Source organism: Neophocaena asiaeorientalis, unplaced genomic scaffold, assembly GCF_003031525.2.
Source record: "Neophocaena asiaeorientalis asiaeorientalis breed wild unplaced genomic scaffold, Neophocaena_asiaeorientalis_V1.1 scaffold70, whole genome shotgun sequence".
In the NCBI taxonomy this organism is placed as follows: Eukaryota; Metazoa; Chordata; class Mammalia; order Artiodactyla; family Phocoenidae; genus Neophocaena; species Neophocaena asiaeorientalis.
The window spans coordinates 11,025,581-11,045,607 of NW_020175410.1; the positions used below are offsets into that span (position 1 = coordinate 11,025,581).

General features: G+C 37.3%; 1 pseudogene; it reads right to left on the reverse strand.

The window, feature by feature from the left end:
• Positions 1–4,361: 4,361 nt before the first annotated feature.
• LOC112414599 (uncharacterized) lies at positions 4,362–4,462 on the reverse strand (annotated as a pseudogene).
• Positions 4,463–20,027: the final 15,565 nt, after the last annotated feature.

Genomic DNA, 20,027 nt, shown 5'->3' on the forward strand with positions numbered 1-20,027 from the left:
ATAAGACTACATGTTGGCATTTTGATGATAGGCAGACTGGGTTTGAACCTGCCTTCTGCCGTTTATTAACTGTGTGACCTGAGATGTTTTACCTGTCTTCTCTAAGCTTTAATTTTTCATCTTTAAAATGAAGATAAGAACAGTGTCTGTCTCATAGGGTCAGTGTGAAGGTTCAGGGAGTTAAGGCACATAGATGTGTTAACATAGTGCCTGGCACATAATAAGAGCCTAGTAAACATTACTTATTATAATCACTCCTCTCTCTGCCACTTTGAGCAAATTTGGCCAAGTCATTCAACCTCTCTAACCTCTGATGCTATAAGGAAATAGATTAAACTAGATGTCTTCTAAAATCTTTTTCTGCTCTAATTTTCTATGAGTCAAAATCATTCTGCACATTCATAGGAAATATAGTCAGCACTCACCAAATACTCAATATGTTCCTCTACATTTCTCAGCATTGTACTTGAGTTGAGACCTCATAACCAGTCTGGCCAATTGAAATATGAGCATAAATGATGCCCAAGGCTTCTCTGGGTCCAAAGCAGTTATGAGCATGTGTGAATTCTTGCATTCCTGTTGTTGCAATATGGAAGCAACTGGATCTCTGAGATACCACTAAAGAAAATTTGCCTGGCCTGCACTTGACTGTGACAAGAGTAAGAAATAATTCTTTGTTGTGTTAAGTAAATGAGATTTTAAAATTTGACTGTTAAAGCAGCTAGCAGGTACTTGCCCTGACTTATATAGTACTCAAAGGCCTCCACAACCTATATCTTAAAATTGTTATGTAGGTAAAACTTTTTAAAAATAAGGCACACTATTCCTGGGGAGGGGGTGGAGTGGGGGGGGAGAAGAAAGGAAATGTAATTAAAGATCAACATGTGGCCTGAGAGGCATGCATGAAAAACATAAAGAGGCCAAGAAGCGAACTAAATAGGGCATTGTTTTATGTGTAGCTCCAGGCTTTTTTGGCATTTACTAGATGCCACCCTTTTTCCCATTAGCTTGGTTTATTTCAATTAGGTGTATTTCACTGTACAGGTAGGATGGCTCTGACTCTTAAGTTAGAAACTCCTAAGTCTGTTTTTACAACACCTTAACATTTCTCTTGGTTTTCATTGGGCATTGCAAAATTCTTAAAGCATAATTAATTTTACTATAATTACACTAATTATAAGAAGAAAAACATTTCACACCAGAGGTAAAATGGAAAGGCACACAATATCTGGTGTCCCTGCCTCACAAGATTGTTGTGAAGACCAAAGTAGATACCAGAGGCTGAAAATTATTAAGTGTTACACAACAAAGTGAGGTGGGTGGTGTGATGATAGAATGAGAGGTATATTGCAAAGACACTAGAACTTATGAAGGAGGCTGGATATCTGATATGGGAAACCTATATTTTTAAAGAGAAGACACTGGTGAGAGTCAAAATACGAAGCATGGTTAGAGATCTACACAGGAACTTTAATAAGAGCCTAACTTCATGCTACAGAGTATACCTAATTTCACTATTCTCTTCCTTTAAAGAGAAAGCTACTAAACTTAATATATATTTGAAAAAATAATAACACCTTCCTCAGAATAATCGAAATTATAAGAGCAGTGAGAATGGCCTTTCTAAGCAGCTACATATTTACACATCTCTGGATAGTTTAGGGAAACTGGGATTCTTTGAGAGTTTGCATTCATATTTTCTTAACAAAGAATATAGCATTGGTAGGCACACATCAATGTCATTTTATTAATATTGATTTAAATGTGAATTTCAAAAGTAAATAAATACCAGTGATTCAGCTCTCCATGTCATTTATCAAGATGGATTTATCCAAGCCATTTGTGATTTGGATGGAATGTTGGAACAGGGACCACTGCTCCATAACAAACAAGATAGATGAAAATCTCAGATGACTGTTGACCTAATACAAACAAAATATCTCCTAGTTGCATTGGTTGTTGCCAAGTCCCAGTGGAGTGCTAAGAATAAATACAGCACAAGTGCGGAAAGGGGTCTGCTTGACTTTGTTTGTGATTGTGCAAGTGGATGAGCGATAGGACTGTGTGCTGATCTCTGCCACTGCATGGAAGCCACTGGATCACTGACGTCAGTGCTCAGAACGCGGTGTGCTGTGAAAGCAGTAGTCCCTCACAACATAAAAGGGAAAAGTAAATAATATGACCTGAAGAAGAGAACGAAGCTTGAGGCAATACGTCAGGTCATTGAGGCAGGAATAATACTTCACTGTACCAACAGTTACCATCCAGTGAGGCCCTCTGCTTGGACTCTGATAGAGTGGGTTTTCCCAAAAGGGAATTGGTGGATGGTCCGAAGAAGCACTTAGCAGCATCACATTCATTTTAGAAGAGCAATGATCCATGTATTCTCCAAGACTTTGAGCTAGGTACATTGTGTAATTTACAGGAGACTTGCTTCTCCAAAGTCTGGCCAACAGTGGCCGGTTCATCTCATATTCAAGCTGTGTATAAAGAGGCAAAAATTCAGGTTGAATCGTTGTCAGTGACTCTAGATTAGATGTAACTAATTGCCAAAATGGTCTCACCACATGGATATACTAAACAGCTTTTTTGCTCCTCACCCAGTGTCTAGCAATCAGTGAAGGGGTCACTGCCAATAGGGATAGAGAACAGGGAATGGGAGTGAGAAGAGTGAAGTGTAAGACCTGGAGAAGGGAGAGAGTGGGTGAAGAACCATGGGGGCAGCTCTGATCCCTGCATTTCAATAATTTGGTCTTCTGTGACCACAAATTCCCTGAGTGGAGACAGGGAAGACCTGTTAGCAAACTGGACATGCGTCTCCCTGAAACACACACACACACACACACACACACACACACACACACACACACGCACACACACACCTGAGGAACATGTTAAATATATCTCAGTTCCATCTTAAAAAATTCAATCTTTTCAAGCCAGAAAAAAAGATTCTCAATATAGCCTAAGACTCCAAATCTGTTCAACATCAAGTTTGCTCATATTTCCTGATACCTTGATATGAAATATAAGATGGTTGGATGGGGCTTGGTGACATTCTTATTTTATTCAGCACATGTACACTTTCGTTGTTTACTATTGCTTCTTGACTCCATAGATTTCTTCCAGGTTTAATTTCCTTCTTGCTGAATTAGATCAATCAGTAGTTCAAAAGCAAAGAGCTATGTGTAGTAAAAATTACTTTTTAGATGTCTGGGATGTTTCTATTTTAATTCTTCAATGGTAGGCTAAATAGTTAGAGTTTTAGGTAAAAGCTGATTTTTTTCTCAGCACTTGAAAGATGTTTCTTTGCTTTGTGGCACCCACTGATACTGAACAGAATTGTTTTGTCAGTCTAAATATCATTCCTTTATAAGCAATATGATTTTTCTGTTGATCAGCATTTGAGGTTTTCTTTTTGCCTATTCTGCAACTGCTCCTTCTCCATGAGCTCCTTCAGACTCGGGCTTTTGGTTTATCTTAAGTCATGGAAACTACTTAGCCATGATCAATTTTTTTTAGTATCTTCTTTTCCTTTATTCTTTATATTCTCTTTCTGGCACTCCACTAAGATATATGACAGAGATTCTCAAACAATATATCTCTTTCATGTTTTCTGTTTCTGTGTTGCATTCAGAGTGATTTTCTCAGGTCTGTCTTTCAATTCATTAATTTCTTCTTCAATGAGTGTAGTCTACAGTTAATATATTATTAACTTTTTTTGTAGCAGGTTTATCAAAATATAATTCACATACCACACAATTCACTCATTTAAAGTGTACAATTCAATGGTTTTTAGTATATTCTCAGAGCTGTGTGAACAACAGCACAATAAATTTTAGAACATTTTCATCACTCCAAAAGAAACCATGTTCTCTTTAGGTATCACTTCCCAAACACTCCCAGCCCTAGATAACCACTGATTTACTTCTGTCTGTATGAATTTTTTCTGGACATTTCATATCAATCAAACAATATGTGGTCTTTTGTTTATGGCCTCTTTTGCTTAATATATTTTCAAGATTCATCTCTTTTGTAGCATGTGTCAGTACTTTATTCCTTTTTATTGCCAAATAATATTCCATTGTGTGGCTATACCACTTATTATTTATCCATTCATCAGCTGATGGGCATTTGGGTTATTTCTATTCTTTGGATATTATGAAGAATGCTGCTCTGATCTTTCATGGACAACATTTTTTGGTGAACATATGTTTTCTTGGGTGTAGGAATGGAGTTGCTGGGTCATAGGGTGACTATATGTTTACCTTTTGAGGAATTTCCAGGTTGTTTTCCAAAGCGTACAATTTTACATTCCTAACAGCAGCATATGGGGGTTCTAATTTCTCCATATTCTCTCCAATACTTACTCTTCATAAATTCGTGTCATCCCTGCACAGGGGCAATGCTAATCTTCTCTGTGTCATTCCAACTTTAGTATATGTGCCTCCCAAGCAAGAACTTACCCATATTTTTATTATATATATATATATATATATATATATGAAGTGGTATCCCATTATGTATGGTTTTGATTTACCATTTGTATATCTTTTTTAGAGACATGTCTATTCAGACCCTTTGTGATTTTTAAAATTAGATTATTTGTCTTTTTATTTTTGAGTTGTAAGAGTCCTTTAGGTATTCTAGATGCAAGTCCCTTATTAGATTTATGATTTGCAAATATTTTCTCCCATTCACTGGGATGTCTTTTCACTTTTTTGATTATGTTTCTTGCAGTACAAAAGTTTTAGTTTTGATAAAGTCCAATTAGTCCATTTTTTCTTTTGTTCCTTGTACTTCTGTTTTTATATTTCAAAAACCATTGCCAAATCCAAGGTTACAGATCTATGCCCACATTTTCTTCTAAGAGTGTTATATTTTTAGCTCTTACATTTAGGTCTATGATGCACTTTTACTTAATTTTTGTATATGATGTGAAGTATAGGTCCAACTTCTTTTTTTTTTTTTTTGCATGCAGATATTCAGTTGTCCCAGTATCATTTATTGAAAAGACTATTCTTTCCCCCACTTAATTTTTTTTGGTACCTTTGTCAAAAGTCGATTGACTATAAATGGAGGGTTTATTTCTGGACCCTTAATTCTACTCTATTGATCTATATGTCTGTCCTTATGCCACTGCCACACTGTCTTGATTATTGTAGCTTTACAGTAAGTTTTGAAATTGGGAAGTGTAAGTCCTTCAACTTACAACTTTGTTCTTCTTTTCCAAGATTATTTTGACTCTTCTAGCTTTCTCAAATCTCCATATGAATTTTATGATCAGCTTGTCAATTTTTGCAAAGAAACCAAGTGTAAGTTTGATAAGGATTACATCGAATCTGTAGATCAATTGGGGGAGTGTTGCCATTTTACCAACATTGTCTCCTGACACATGCACATAAAATGTCTTTCCATTTATTTTCATGTTCATTAATTATTTTTAACAATGCTTTACAGATAGCAGAGTATAAGTTTTACAGTTCTTTTGTAAAATTTATCATATTTTATTCTTTTTTAAGCTATTGTAAATAAATTTCTTCATGTCATTTTAAGATTATTCATTGCTTGTGTATAGAATTACAATTAATGCTTTTAAATGAGGTATAGTTGATTTATAATGTTATATTAGTTTCAGGTGTACAACATGGTGATTTAAAATTTTCATAGATTATACTCCATTTAAAGTTATTATAAAATATTGGCTATATTCCCTCTGCTGTACAATATATCTTTATAGTTTGTTTTATACATAGTAGTTTGTACCTATTAATCCCCTACCCCTATCTACAATTGATTTTTGTATATTAATATTATAACCTGTAATCTTTCTGAATTTATCACTTCTAATAGTTTTTAGTGGATTGCTTAGGATTTTCTAAATACAAGATGACGTTATCTGTGAATAGAAACAGTTTTACTTCTTCCTTTCCAATCCTGAAGCCTTTTAATTTCATTTTCTTGGTTAAATGCACTGGCTAGAATCCCCAGCACAATGTACACTAGAAGTGATGAGAGCAGACATCTTTGTCTTGTTCCTGACTTTAGGCGAAAAGTCTTCAGTCTTTCATCAACAAGTGTGATATTAGCTGTGGACTTTTCTCTGAAGCTCTTTATTGGATTGAGAAAGTTCCCTTCTATTTCTTAAAGTGCCTTTATCATGAAAGGGTATTGGATTATGTCAAATGGGTTTGCTTCATCTACTAAGATGATCATGTGGTGCTTTGTTCTTTATTAATATTACATATTACATTAATTAATTTTCAGATGTAAAAACCAACTTTGCATTAATCCCACTTGGTCAAGGTATATAATCCTTTTAATATGTTGTCAGATTTGGTTTGCTGTATCTTGTTGAGGACTTGCATCTATATTCAAAAGAGATATTAGTCCATAGTTTTCCTTTCTTCTGATGTCTTTTTCTGGATTTGGTATCAGCATAAAAGTGGTCTCATAAAATGAGTTGAACTTGTTCACTCCTCTTCTATTTTTTGGAAGAGTTTATAAAGAATTGGCATTAATTCTTTAAATGTTTGGTTAAATTCACCAGTAAAACTGTCTAGGCCTGGACTTTTCTTTGTGTATAGTTTTTTTGGTTACCAACTAAATTTATTTCTTTATTTATCTTTTGTTACAGGTCTATTAAGATTTTGTATTTCTTACTGAGTCAGTTTTGGTAGTTTGTGCCTTTGTAGGAATTGGTCCATTTAATCTAACTTATCTAATTTATTGGCATATAATTGTCCATATTATTTCCTTTTAATCTTTTTTTGTTTCTGTAAAGTTGGTAGTGATGTCCCCACTTTCATTTCTGACTTTAATAAGTTGAGTCCTCTTTTTCCCTTGGTCAATCAAGGCTAATTTTTGCCAATTTTGTTAATTTATCAAAGAACCAATTTTTTATTTCATTGATTTTTCTCTATTGTTTTTCCTATTCTCTATTTCATTCATTTCTGCTGTAATCTTTATCACCAAATGAGAAGGAAAGCATAAGCTATCTTCCTTTTTTAACTTTTTATTTTATATTGGAGCATAGGTGATTAACAATGTTGTGTTAGTTTCAGGTATACAGCAAAATGATTCAGTTATACATATACATGTATCTATTCTTTTTCAAATTCTTTTCCCATTTAGGTTGTTACATAATATTGAACAGAGTTCCCTGTGCTATACAGTAGGTCCTTGTTGGTTATCCATTTTAGGGAGTTTGCGATTGACATGACAAGCTATTTTTTTTGTAATCCAGTCTTATTAATGAAAATAAGCAAAGCCCCGAACTTGCACTATAGGAAACTAATTATTGCTTCAAACCATCTCTAGACCTTCAAGCACCCGCTGCAGAGGTTGGTTTATGTGTATAGGAGTCTGGAATCCAAAGACTAGGAGGAGGAGAAAAAAAATGTCACCCTTTGACCGTGCTCCTCATCAAAATCATCACATAATACAATAAGGCAGTCTTCTGCAGAGGTAGGACCTCCACCCTTCCTCTCTCTCTAAAGTAAGTTTGTAAATGCTTCACTAATCAGGCTAAATTTATTTCATCTGCTCCTACCCAGTGTCAGTGGAGTCTTTAAAAGATTTTGTCTACCAAATAAGCTTCATATACATTAAACAATAAACAGTTTGTTCTGCCCATATTATTACTATTTTTTGGTCAATGTTAATCCATTTTTCAAATGATTTATTAGCAGTAATATGATAGTATTATAAGATCACAAAAATTACTAAATCAGTGTGACCTGAGAAAGTTTTGTAACCTCTGGATTATCTATTTTCATTTTCCCCCCACAGTCTTATTAAGGATAACCGCATGGGTTTTATTAAACTTTCTGAAATATTAAAAAGAGCTCCAAGAACCTTTCTAACCTCATGAGCCTCAAATTGGTAACTGATTGATGAAGGTGTCTCTAAAATCACACCAATAGAATAAAACTGTATTTTATTGGTAAGTACATGCTCCATGGTGATACCCTTATGGTGATATAATACCTCCTGCTCTTGATCACATTTCCCAAAGATATTTTTCTAGAGGTAGAGAAGGAGCAAAAGGTGCGATTAACTTGTTGTGACACGTTTGGGAACACTTCATTTATTCTACAAAAATTGACTGAGCATATACTGTGGCATATACTGTGTGCCAGACGTGAGTGAACAAAACAAAGAAACCCTGACTAATATTCTAAAATCTAAATGCTTAATATAATATCAGATAATGGTAAGTGCCGAGAAGAAACATAAAAGAGGGGATTCACGGTGTCAGGGAGTGAGGTATGCTATTTTGAAAAGGATAGTCAGGAAAGGCCTTGGATATGAGAACAATTTAGTAGAGATCTGAATGAAGAGAGAGCCATATAAGTAATTGGAGAGAGTTCCAGGCAGAGGGTTCCAGCAGGTGTAAAGGCGAGAGCATGTATGGCATTCTAGATAGGAGTTTGCATCTTGTAAGTTTTAGTCTTTTGAATTTGACTCTCAGATAACAGTTAATTATAATATTAACTTTGTGAACTTACAAAGCCAAGAGCCACCTTCAGGCATGTGTCAGTGACTTGACCCAGATGCAGACACCCCATTAGGCCTAAGAGAAAAGCCTCCTATTACTTTAAAACAACATTTGTACTATACTAAGTTGCAAGATTGGATCTGAAGGACAGAATCAGATACTCTATTTTGTTAAGGTACTTTGGGAAAAACTTGTGATGTCATACCCGTTAGGAAATTTATAAGACATCATTTTTTTCTGAGTGATGAGGCCTAAAGTGAATTGTACTTTCTTCTTTGCATATATTCTATATTATTTACATTTTTATTGAGCATTTTTTTAGTAATCAGGAAAAACATCAAAGTCTTTTTCATATTCATTTAAAAAATGGGTTATATAAATATACTATATGTAGCAAAATCCCACTTTACATAAAAATATAGAACGTGTATAACTGTGTGTTTCTACATTTATAAATGTTTTTTGTAGGTTTTTTTTGGGGGGGGTGGTAGAAGATTGGCGTCTATGTACATTTACTTGTATATAAAAAGAAAAAAATAGAAGAGCAGAAACCAAAATGTTAATAGCAGTTATACCTGAGTGGTTGAATTTTGGGTGATTTTTAAAAATCATCTTCAGTATCATATTTTAAACTTTTTATTGAAGCATAACATGCATAAAGAAACAGTGTAAAACATAAATGTATATCAACTAATTATCACATATAACTACCACTATAATCATCAACCAAGTAAAGTAATAAAACCTGCTAGCAACCCAAAAACCCCTCATGCCCCCTCATTCCATCCCTTATACCTTGACTTGCCACATTAAAGTTTAATTTTAACTGGCTTTTGACAGTGAGATAAACGGAGTCATATAATATGTACAGCCTGGGGTTTAGCCTCTTTCCCAGTGCCTCTTTTTGTCAATTAGTCTTTTGTGGGTTGATGCCAGCAGAATTGTCACAATTCTTTTCCATAATATTGGCACAAATTACTTTCAAATAACTTTACTTTTTGTCAAGCATTCACATAGATACACATTTCAGTGAATCTAAACAAGTATTCCTGAAACAAGTATTCCTGTCATCATTATCCTCATTTTTTGAGGTGAGAAAATAGAGATGAGGTAAGTTGCCTATAGTCTCACAGCAAATTGTGGGTGGAGATAGAGGCTCCTACCTCTGACTATAAACCCCTTACAACAGCTAGAGAAAAAACAGCCTAATTCTCTAAGGAATACTGTGACACCCAACAAATTCCCCTTTTAATTTAGAAAACATGATTTTCCAACATGGCTAAGGGGGAAAACATCTTGTGAAATCTTCCTTGATCTGTATTGAACAAAGAAGAGAAGAGTTTGGCTAACCTTAGCCTCTGGGTGAGTATGTTCCTAGCCTCTTCCTGCCCAAGGAGTGCAGTACACAGAACATCTCACAATCTCCTACCCTTGCTAACTTCCTGTCCTTCCTTCCTTCCCTCCCTCTCTCCTTTCTTTCTTCTTTCTTCCACCAAATGCTTATTGAAAGTCTACTATACACCATCCTTCTTGGTACTTATGATCCAGTAGGAAATAAAACAGACATGGTCCCAGCTTGCTTGAAATTTACAGACTAGCAAACTAGGGTCATTTGTAAACAAAAAAAATCCCAAGTGTGATAAGTATTAAACACTTGTGCAGTGAACCTGGCCCAAATTAAGAGATAAATATTTGATCAATGAATCAATGCTCGAATGAATGAACAAATGAAGAGATGAATTGACTGACCTTTAAGATGTTACTACTCTGAGATTCTTACTATAGCAGGATAATTATAATTTTTTTCTGATTCCGATTTTCTATTCCTATATTGCTACAAGTGAAGAATGTTGAGGAAGAATTAAACTAAATCTGTCAGTCAAAAAACTTCATAAGAAAATCAATTAACTAGCTCAAAATCATTTCTGTACTTTCAGAAAAAAAGAAAGCAGCTGCCTGATGATATTTTTAATTGAATTCAAAAGCTATTACCTATGAGAACCTTTAATTTATTCTTACTCAGTCAATTGAAAACAATTTAAGCAAAGCAGAATCTGTTTTCTTCTAAGTTGCAACTGAGCTGAGAGCTGTCATGCCAAGTTTTACCCAGTGTGAATTTCAGGAGCTGAATGATAAACACCAGTAAAAGAAACCCTTCCCTACAATGCCAGCAGGACTGCTTTGCTACTAGGCAACAATCTAAGAAAACCAATATTCTGTTGTAAATTACCCATCTAAAAGGCTAGAGAGGAAATTACAGAAAGAAGCAATCTTCATAATAATTCCCCCATTACCCCATCCTGAATCATCTCTTACCCATGAAAGGGTGAATATAGTAAGTATTTTCAGAGAATCTCAATTCTCATTAAAGTGAGGATTAGACAGATTGCCCTCCTAAAGAAATGGGCTTAGCAATTCTATGCAAAGGCCTTACCCCCATAGAGTATTTACAAATGTAATGGGTGAAAGTGACAGAGGGAAGGCTCTGGAGGCTGAAGTTGTGGAAGCCACAAAACTCAAGTTGATGTCAATACTGTCAGCCACATTGCAGCCTAGTCTCTACTGGTTCATCCACTCATTCAACACATGTGAACAAGACAGAAAAGCTTAGAGTCTAATGTGGAAGTCAGATGAGAAATAGGTACACAAACAAACAAGATTGCCAAACATAACTGTGCCCTGAAGAATACTTCCAAGGTGATGTGACAGCGAGTAACTTGAGAAGACTTATTTAATAAGGTGGTTAAGAAAGGCCTTTCAGAGCATTCTTCTAAGAGTTTTACATATTACAAATGTTCTCCGTGTTATTTTAAAATAGGGCCTAACCATGCTCCTGTCACATTAGCTGATGTAGACTCCCAAGAACTGGAAGCTTACTGTCTTTTCCAGACAACTCATGAGTCGTCTGTGGAAAGAAAGGGAACAGGGGAATGTCTTAACACAATGGCTGGAATTAGCCAATAGAAGGGGAAAACTCACTTCTTCCTTTACGACCATGGGGTAGGCAAAAAATTCCTTAGAATGGCTAAAAAAGCAAGAATATTAAAGAAAAAATTGAAAAGTTGGATTTTTTTCAAAATTTGAAGCTTTTGTTCTTAGAAAGACACCGTTTAAGAAATTAAAAAGCAGGCCACAAACTGGGAGAAAATATCTAATATATATCAAAAATATTATGAGTTTGTATATCCAATATATATGTGTATAAACACATTGTGCATGCATATATAAATGTAACATATAGGCCATATGTGTGTATCATGTGTCGTATAGAACATATAATGAACTCTTAAATATCAATAAGAAGACAAACAATGCAGATTTTAAATGGACAAAAGATTTAAACAGGAACTTTGCAAAAGAGGATATGCAAATGGCCAACAGCACTCGAAAAGATGTTCACCACCATTAGTGATCAGAGAAGTACAAATTAAAACCACAATGAAAGGGACTTCCCTGGTGGTGCAGTGGTTAAGAATCTGCCTGCCAACGCAGGGGACATGGGTTCAATCCCTGGTCCAGGAAGATCCCACATGCCACAGAGCAACTAAGCCTGTGCACCACAACTACTGAGCCTGTGCTCTAGAGGCCGTGCTCCGCAACAAGAGAAGCCACCGAAATAAGAAGCCTGCCCACCGCTTGCCGCAACTAGAGAAAGCCCGCATGCAGCAACAAAGACCCAACGCAGCCAAAAATAAATAAATAAAATAAAACCACAATGTGATACTCCTCACCTACTGGAATAGCTAAGATGAAAAAGAGCAACCATATCAAGTGTTGGTGATGATGTGGAAAAATGAACTCATACACTGCTGGAGTACACACAAACTTGTATACGACGTTCATAAAAGCTTTATTTCAAATAGCTAATAACTAGGGACAGTCCTACTGCCCATCACAGATGAATGGATAAATGAACTGTGTTGTATCTATACAGTGGAATACCACTCAGCAATAAAATTAACTACTAATACATACAATAACATGGATGACTCTGAAAAACATGCTGAGTAAAGTAAGTCAGGCAGAGAAGTACACGCTGTATGATACCATTTATATGAGACTCTAGAAAAAAGGAAATTTAAGCTATAGCAATAAAGAGCAGATTAGTGGTTGCCTGGGGCCAGGGGTCAGAGCAGACTGACTGTAAAAGAGCATGAGGGAGATTTTGGGGGTGATGGAAATGTTCTATATCTTAATTGTGGTTGTGGTAAAAACTCTAAGAATGTACCCTTAAAAGGATCACATTTTATTGTATGTGAATAACAATAAAGTTGACTTTGACTCAATAAAGTTGATTTTTAAAATGGGTTCTTTCAAAAAGTGATCTTAGTGTTTGCTCATAGCACTGGTGGAGGCACGTCATGCATTATATCAATTCACAAAGTTTGAGGTTGGAAATCTAGGCAGATATGGAGCCAATATAACAACCATAGCCCCAAAATATCCACTGACATGGTTTTACCAAATTTACCGTAGCAGTCTTTTTTTTAATAAATTTATTTATGGCTGCACTGGGTCTTCATTGCAGTGCGCGGGCTTCTCATTGCGGTGGCTTCTCTTTTTGTGGAGCATGGACTCTAGGCGCATGGGCTTCAGTAGCTGTGGCACACGGCCTCAGTAGTTGTGGCTCGTGGGCTCTAGAGCGCAGGCTCAGTAGTTGTGGCACACAGGCTTAGTTGCTCCGCAGCATGTGGGATCTTCCCCAACCAGGGATCAAACCCGTGTCCCCCGCATTGGCAGACAGATTCTTAACCACTGTGCCACCAGGGAATTCCTACCTTACCAGTCTTGAAAGATGCTCTGTGAAGAAGTCTGTAGTCCAGTAAATTGCAGAAAGACTGAATATTCTATAGATTCACATTATAACAATACCATAAATATGGTTCTGGAAGTCCTAGAGTAAATAAGTACTTATTTATGCCAGACCTTCTTATTTTATCAAGGAAGATTACTGGAACACAGTTTGGGAAATGATAAATCCATTGATCAATGTCAATCTGGAGGGAAGTTTCTTGGAGATTTTAATCATCAATATGTATTTTAAGTCTCAAAAGAGCATTTTAGTATGTAGCATTTTCCACATGTATTTGAGTGTGGTACTCTATTTTCAGCTGCATCTTGCAAAATTGGTATTCTATTTTCTTCCAAAAACAGTTTTCTAGGGTTCTTCCAAAGAGCTTGGTCCTTGCCTCTATCTTCCTTATAAGCAACTTAGCCAAATGGCAAATACAGATTGTCAAATTTTCAGATGACACAAACTAGTTTTCTTTTTAAAGATAGCCAATACTGGGCTTCCCTGGTGGCGCAGTGGTTGAGAGTCCGCCTGCCAATGCAGGGGATGCGGGTTTGTGCCCCCGTCCTGGAGGAGCCCACATGCCGCGGAGCGGCTGGGACCGTGACCATGGCCTCTGAGCCTGCGTGTCCGGAGCCTGCGCTCCGCAATGGGAGAGGCCACAACAGTGAGAGGCCCACGTACCGCAAAAAAAAAAAAAAAAAAGATAGTCAATACTACAGAATTTGAATTCACTGAGATCTGGACAGGCAAGATTGATGAAATTAAAAATAAAAATTGTCGAGTTTGAAAAATCAATTAAGTGTATACATGTTTTATGGGGGACAGAGGGAAGCAGACTTTGGAGTTTTAGTTGGCAATAAACTCAACCAAAAGTATAATGTTGTGTCATCAAATGCTAATTCAACCTTAGTCTACACAATTAAGAGAATGGTGTTAAGAATAAGAGAACCATTGTAGGTGAGTACCACTGTCGATCTACAAGATGGTGAAAGAACCAGGAATGTCAAAGAAAGAGTGTCCAAATTCTGGGGAAAAGAAAACACAGGCAGAATGGTATTTGCCTCCAAATATGGGGAGAAATTTCATGGAAAGTCACTCAAGCATCTTGATTGCCAGCTTCTAGACCTATTTTTAAAAGCTCTGATTGTACCTAACCAGGACTGTCTTAATCAGAATGGAAATGTGTCCACAAAATCCACAGGACATGGGAGGATCAGGTTCAGAAAAGATGGAGGGAGCTCTGGGATGGGGCAGCCAGAAGCCCCGCCAGGGTTACACCCAGAAGAAATCCGGTCCTCACACCTGTGCCCCTAGCAGTAATGATGGATGAGCAGGACCTGCCCCTGTGTTCTTGAAGATGCAGCCTCACTCAAGATTCAAAACCCCATTACAGAACATTCAATGAGCCGGACCAAAATCCTGTGCCTAGCCCTGGCTGGATTTATTTTGAGATATTCCAGAGAACAGAACTAGCAGCAATGAGATGGTTGTTGGTCCCAGACAATGTCAGAATGCCTCTGCTTAGAAAAGGAGTTTATACTAATTGAACACTTGCCAAAGATTTTTTTCTCAATGTGGGAAAGGCAGCGATTACTCAGACTCATTCAGTGAGAATTTTAAAAGTGATAATGGGCAAACAAGAGTGCAATGAACATTAGAGGTCATCTACAACAACTCTTGACCTTTACCAACATGGAAACTCATCTAGAGAGATCAAATGACTTTTTGGAGGGGCTCTCGGTGAGTATCAAAAGAAATGAACACAGGATCCCCATGACTTCAACCCACTCTTCTTTGTTATAAAATACTGCCTCCTTTTTCAACTGAAACATCTCAGTCAGTGACAGAATTGTAAAATTTACTGAGATCAAAATATTGTTGTGTCGAAATATCCACTCATTGTTGTTAACAGAATTAATGTGAACACAGGAAAGTGTGATCATGTGGGGAAGGGAGAGGAGGTTAAGGAGGGAGGTGGGGACAAGATGAAAAATTCATTCAAACCTAACTGAATTTATTTTTCTGATGTGACCTCTAATTTACCAACATGTTCTTGGTTTTGATGCTAACCTTTTCCAGTAATTAAAGTTTGACTGTTTAAGGAAGAACAATGCCTTTGACTACAAACAAGACTTTAGGAAAATGTCACTGTGAAGGCAAGTTACTTTTCATCTGCTTAGTAAACATTTTGACTGATGAAAAGTCAGTACTTCACCAATTCTTCTTGCAGGTGTTGTTTGTCTGTTGTGTCTCCTATGTCATCTGGAAACAACAGTTTAAACACTACTTTAATGAGAAAAATCGCCCATGGCTGGTCTGGTTCTGCCTTAAATGGATTTGTAGCTGATCAGTGACTGATAAGATGTTTGCTTTAAACATTTTTTGATGGACAAATCCATTATTTGTTGCCAATTTTTCCAAGGTCCACAAAAAATTAGCTTTAATTATTCCTTTGGTTGCAGGAACATAGCAAATCTTCTTTTCTTAAGAAAGAAGGGTAAACACAACTAGTCATTGGTTTTCAGCAATTCTTTCATAAATCAATATATTGAAACTAGTGAATCAAACACTTAGGTTTCTCTGAAGGACAGAGTATATTATATCAATTCTTCCTCCTCAATACAGAAGCAGAAGAAAAGAGTTTCCTGAAATATTGTGTCAAAATATCAAGATAAAAAGTGGACACCTCAGTCATTCAGAGATTTCATGTATACATCTAGTAACACTGTGGCCTCCCACTTCCTTTCAAATTGATGTAGGGTATAGATTCTCTAACTGCTACCATCCTGAAACAGTGTCCACTAGCAGACAAGGAAGTAGCATAACCAGAAGCACCCATTTAAAAGAAACTCAAAAGAAAAATCAGAAAGAAGAAAAAAGGACATTAACAGGGAAAGAGGCCCCAAAACTGGAACGAACCCCTCATCACTATTCCTATTTTCTCCATACAATTTCTGGGTTTGCTCTCTAATAGCAACTTAACCGTCCTCTATTGTGTTACTCATCATCTCCAGTGGAGACACCCCTTCCTCTCAGAGTATGAATCCTATGATTTGGCTGATTCTAGACATGGTCAGTGACAGCCTGTGACCACCCCATAATACCACGGGTCAGAAGGACTATCATGGCTGTGTCTTACCCAGATTGGTTTTCTTAGAGTGGAGCTCACACTGGCAAGGTTCCATCCAGACTTCTAAGCAACCAATTTCTTTCTCATTCAAATTTATCATTAATTCACCTTAAGATCTTGGTCATGACCTCCCTTTACATTTGTAATGTTTCAAGAGTAGCTGTTCATACTGAACTAACTCTGGGAACCATGTGGGAGGAACACTGCACAGCGCTTTTCAAAATAATATCATGGCAGGCTTCCCAACTCACAGCCACAATATCCTGTGGAATCAACAAAACTATTTAAAACAACAACTGCTTCGAATCAGGACAATTCTGCGGAGGCTCAAGGCAGCAAAGCGTTTATTCCTAGACTCTAGAATACTGGTCTTCTTATATCATGACCCAGATAGATCGGAAACAAAAGTTTCGTCCCCCCACTATTTCTCTTATCACAAGCATGCTGTTTTTCTTTATTCGATTTCATTTTAATGCTGGTTATGACCCACTAAACTGATTTCATGACCCACTGATTGGTCATGACCCACAATCTAAAAAGCACTGCTCTAGAACGTGGAGAACTTCTCTCCCTATCTGGAGTCATTTCAAATGGCCATGTTTTTAAGATTCTAAAGCGATGCTGCACATTAGATATACTCTATAAAAATTAAGATGGTTGGGTACCCCAGCTAGAGATTCTGATTCAACTGGTGCCAAGCATCAGTCATTTGTAAAAGCTCTCCGGGTGATTTTAATGTGTGGCCAGGATCAGGACCCATTGCTCTGGTCTAGAGCAGCTAATAAGAAAACCTGTAAGTTCCTTTATTGCAGTATACTCTTTAAAAGAATCTCTTCTTATAAAGTTATTTTACATAATATGAATTAGCCAGTCAGTAGGCTGTGTATCAGTTTGCCACATTTGGTACAGGATGGTCTTTAAAGCACTTTACAATCTCTACTTTTCCACTTGAGCAGCAGAATTCCTAAAGGCCAGGAGGCCTGAGCACTTGGCCTCTTGCCTTGGACACAGCATCACAGCAGGAGTGGGTTATTACAGAGCCGCCTCTGGACTGTGTGACCTTTTCCCTACTGAGCTTTATTTCCCTGAACAGAAACTAGATGCCTGAGAATGACGCATGGAAAGTGACGGCAGCGCCACAGCGTGACCCTTCACCTACTAAACTTCCTTTGTTCATTCCACTGCCAGGCAAGGGCAGCTCAGGCTGTGAGTGTGGGACCGACCTTTCACCCAGTTAGCCTGCCAGCAAGAGGCCCAGCATCGGCTTAGCTTCTCTAGGATGGGCTAGGTGCTTTCCTCCAAACACGATGCTGATGAAAACTGTGCATGGCAGAGTAACTTTATTTTTAAACAAGAAATGAATTTATGAATTCATACCCTAGCAAAGGAAAATGATCCCTTTGCTCCAATACACAGTACATTTTGAGGTACCCATCTGTTGAAAGCAGAGGTGGGAGAACCCTACTGTGGAAGGGGTGAAAGAAAGAGCAAAGTGTCCTTTTTGGATTCAGCACTGACTACTGAAACACAGCGAGGCCCTTCATCAACCAAGAACATAACATAACCAGGTTGCTCAAACTCAGCACTGTCAAATCCTCAAGTTTATTTTCAAAAGGGAAAGACTGAAAGGGGAAAGGAGTATGTGTCTGTGTGATTACTGTTAAAGCTAAACATGGTCTAATTTCCTCTCTGGCAAAGTCTAACCTATACCCTACATATAAGAGGACACCAGAAAAAAAATCAGTGTCCTTGAAGAAACAAGCTGTTGAGTTTCCAGCATGTTTGGGGTTTTTTTCCCCCTCAAATTCAGTTTCACACAGTTGTCTGGTTTGGACCAAGAGAGCAAACAGGCATTCTTAGTTCTAAAAGGTCAGAAAGGCTCTTGTGAAAAAAATCTTAAAATTGCCAAGCCCCAGAATAGCATGGCAAAGATTTCCGTTTAAACTGAGATATAGAAAACTCATATTTCCTACTATCTATGTGACTTAGGTGACTTAACGTCCCCTCTGCCTCAGTTTTTCCTCTGCAAGTGAAAGTGCTGGATTAAACGAATGCTTTTTGTATTTGTCTTTGACAGTCTAACTAAAGGACAGTCCTTCCAAATGGAAAGGGAAGGGTAGAGGCAGGGAGGCTGAAATGCGGAGGCCGCTTGGATCCCTAGCCCAGGAATAACAAGGGGTTGTATCTCTCAAACCTGATTCACTGCTTCTCTGATCTCTGGAGTGCTGTGCTGGAAAGAATCCTGAGGCCAAACCAGACCAAATAGGAAAGAATGTTATGATCTATAATTGGTGGTGTCAGCTACAGTTGGAGAGGGAGGGACTAACCACTTGCACAATATGTACTTGCTTAAATTGGCATTTTCAAACAAACAGAAAATTTTAGTATAACATCTGGGTATGTCTTTTTACTGCTAAGCACATAGCATTGCAATGCTATACTAATGCATTGCGTATACTAATAGGCCAGTACACATGAATTGATTGAATTAATCAGGTAGTATGGAATTATCGTGTAAATGACAAAATTTTCCCATTTTTAAGTGGATATCCAGTGGGGTGTTTATACAGTGTTGACCATCCCCTACACTGGGATAAGCAAAGAAATGACAAAAGGAAGTGACCTCTAAAATTTGTCTTCCAGATGACCTGATGCCTGACTGTGTCCTTTTATTATCTGGAACACCACTAAAAGGTTGTCTAAGGCAGCCAGGCAGTGCTACACAAACCAAGGCTGGACCTTGGCAAAACTTGGAGTTTTCCAAGTAAGAGATTTCTTTCTATTTGGACTCTGTTAGGGGTAGCGGGAGGGGAAAAGAAATATCCTGTTTGGTGATAATCTCAGGAAATGTAGGCAATGATCAGCAATCAGAGAAAAGGAACAAGTCACAGAACCAGAAGCAAAATTTCAGCTGACAGTAGCTCGATATCAGTCTACAGGTGACAAAGGGCAGGAAGGATAAGGGAGAGAAAGAGCTGAATTCGGGCTTCTCAGGTGTGGAGTCTCCAAGCCGCTTGGTATGCCCAAGGGGTTAGTAGAAGGCAGGAGAGCGATTAACCCAATTCCCTGTCATGATCCTGCCTTCCAATTTCGTCCAAAGTCTATTTTAACAGATCTCTGCCAAATTCTTCTGCCTGTTCTTTTGCTACATATGTTTTTATTTCAACTTTCGAAATAACATAATTAAGAAGTAACACATGTTTCATTGTTTAACATTTGGAAAAGCACAAAGAAAGCAAACATAAATACTGATAATTGTACCACCCAAAAATAACCATTATGGACCTTCTGGGCTATTTTCTTTATACATATGTTTATGTATATGTTTGTGCATATAATATTCAAAATATTAACCATCTACGTTTTCCACCTACATTTCTTATTATCCCATGACCCCCTCCCTCATTTGGACAGCTCAACCATGACTCACAGAAGAAGCCCAAAATACTTAATACAAGTTTGGGAGATCTGAGAAATTGAGATGTATGTTTTCTTTTTTCCTAAAAACCTATGTGTGGTTTTTATGATCCATCTACTAACTCCTTCTTAAGGTTCATTTGGGCTGTTGTCAAGTTTCCTTCAACTTTTATTACCTTCAGTAC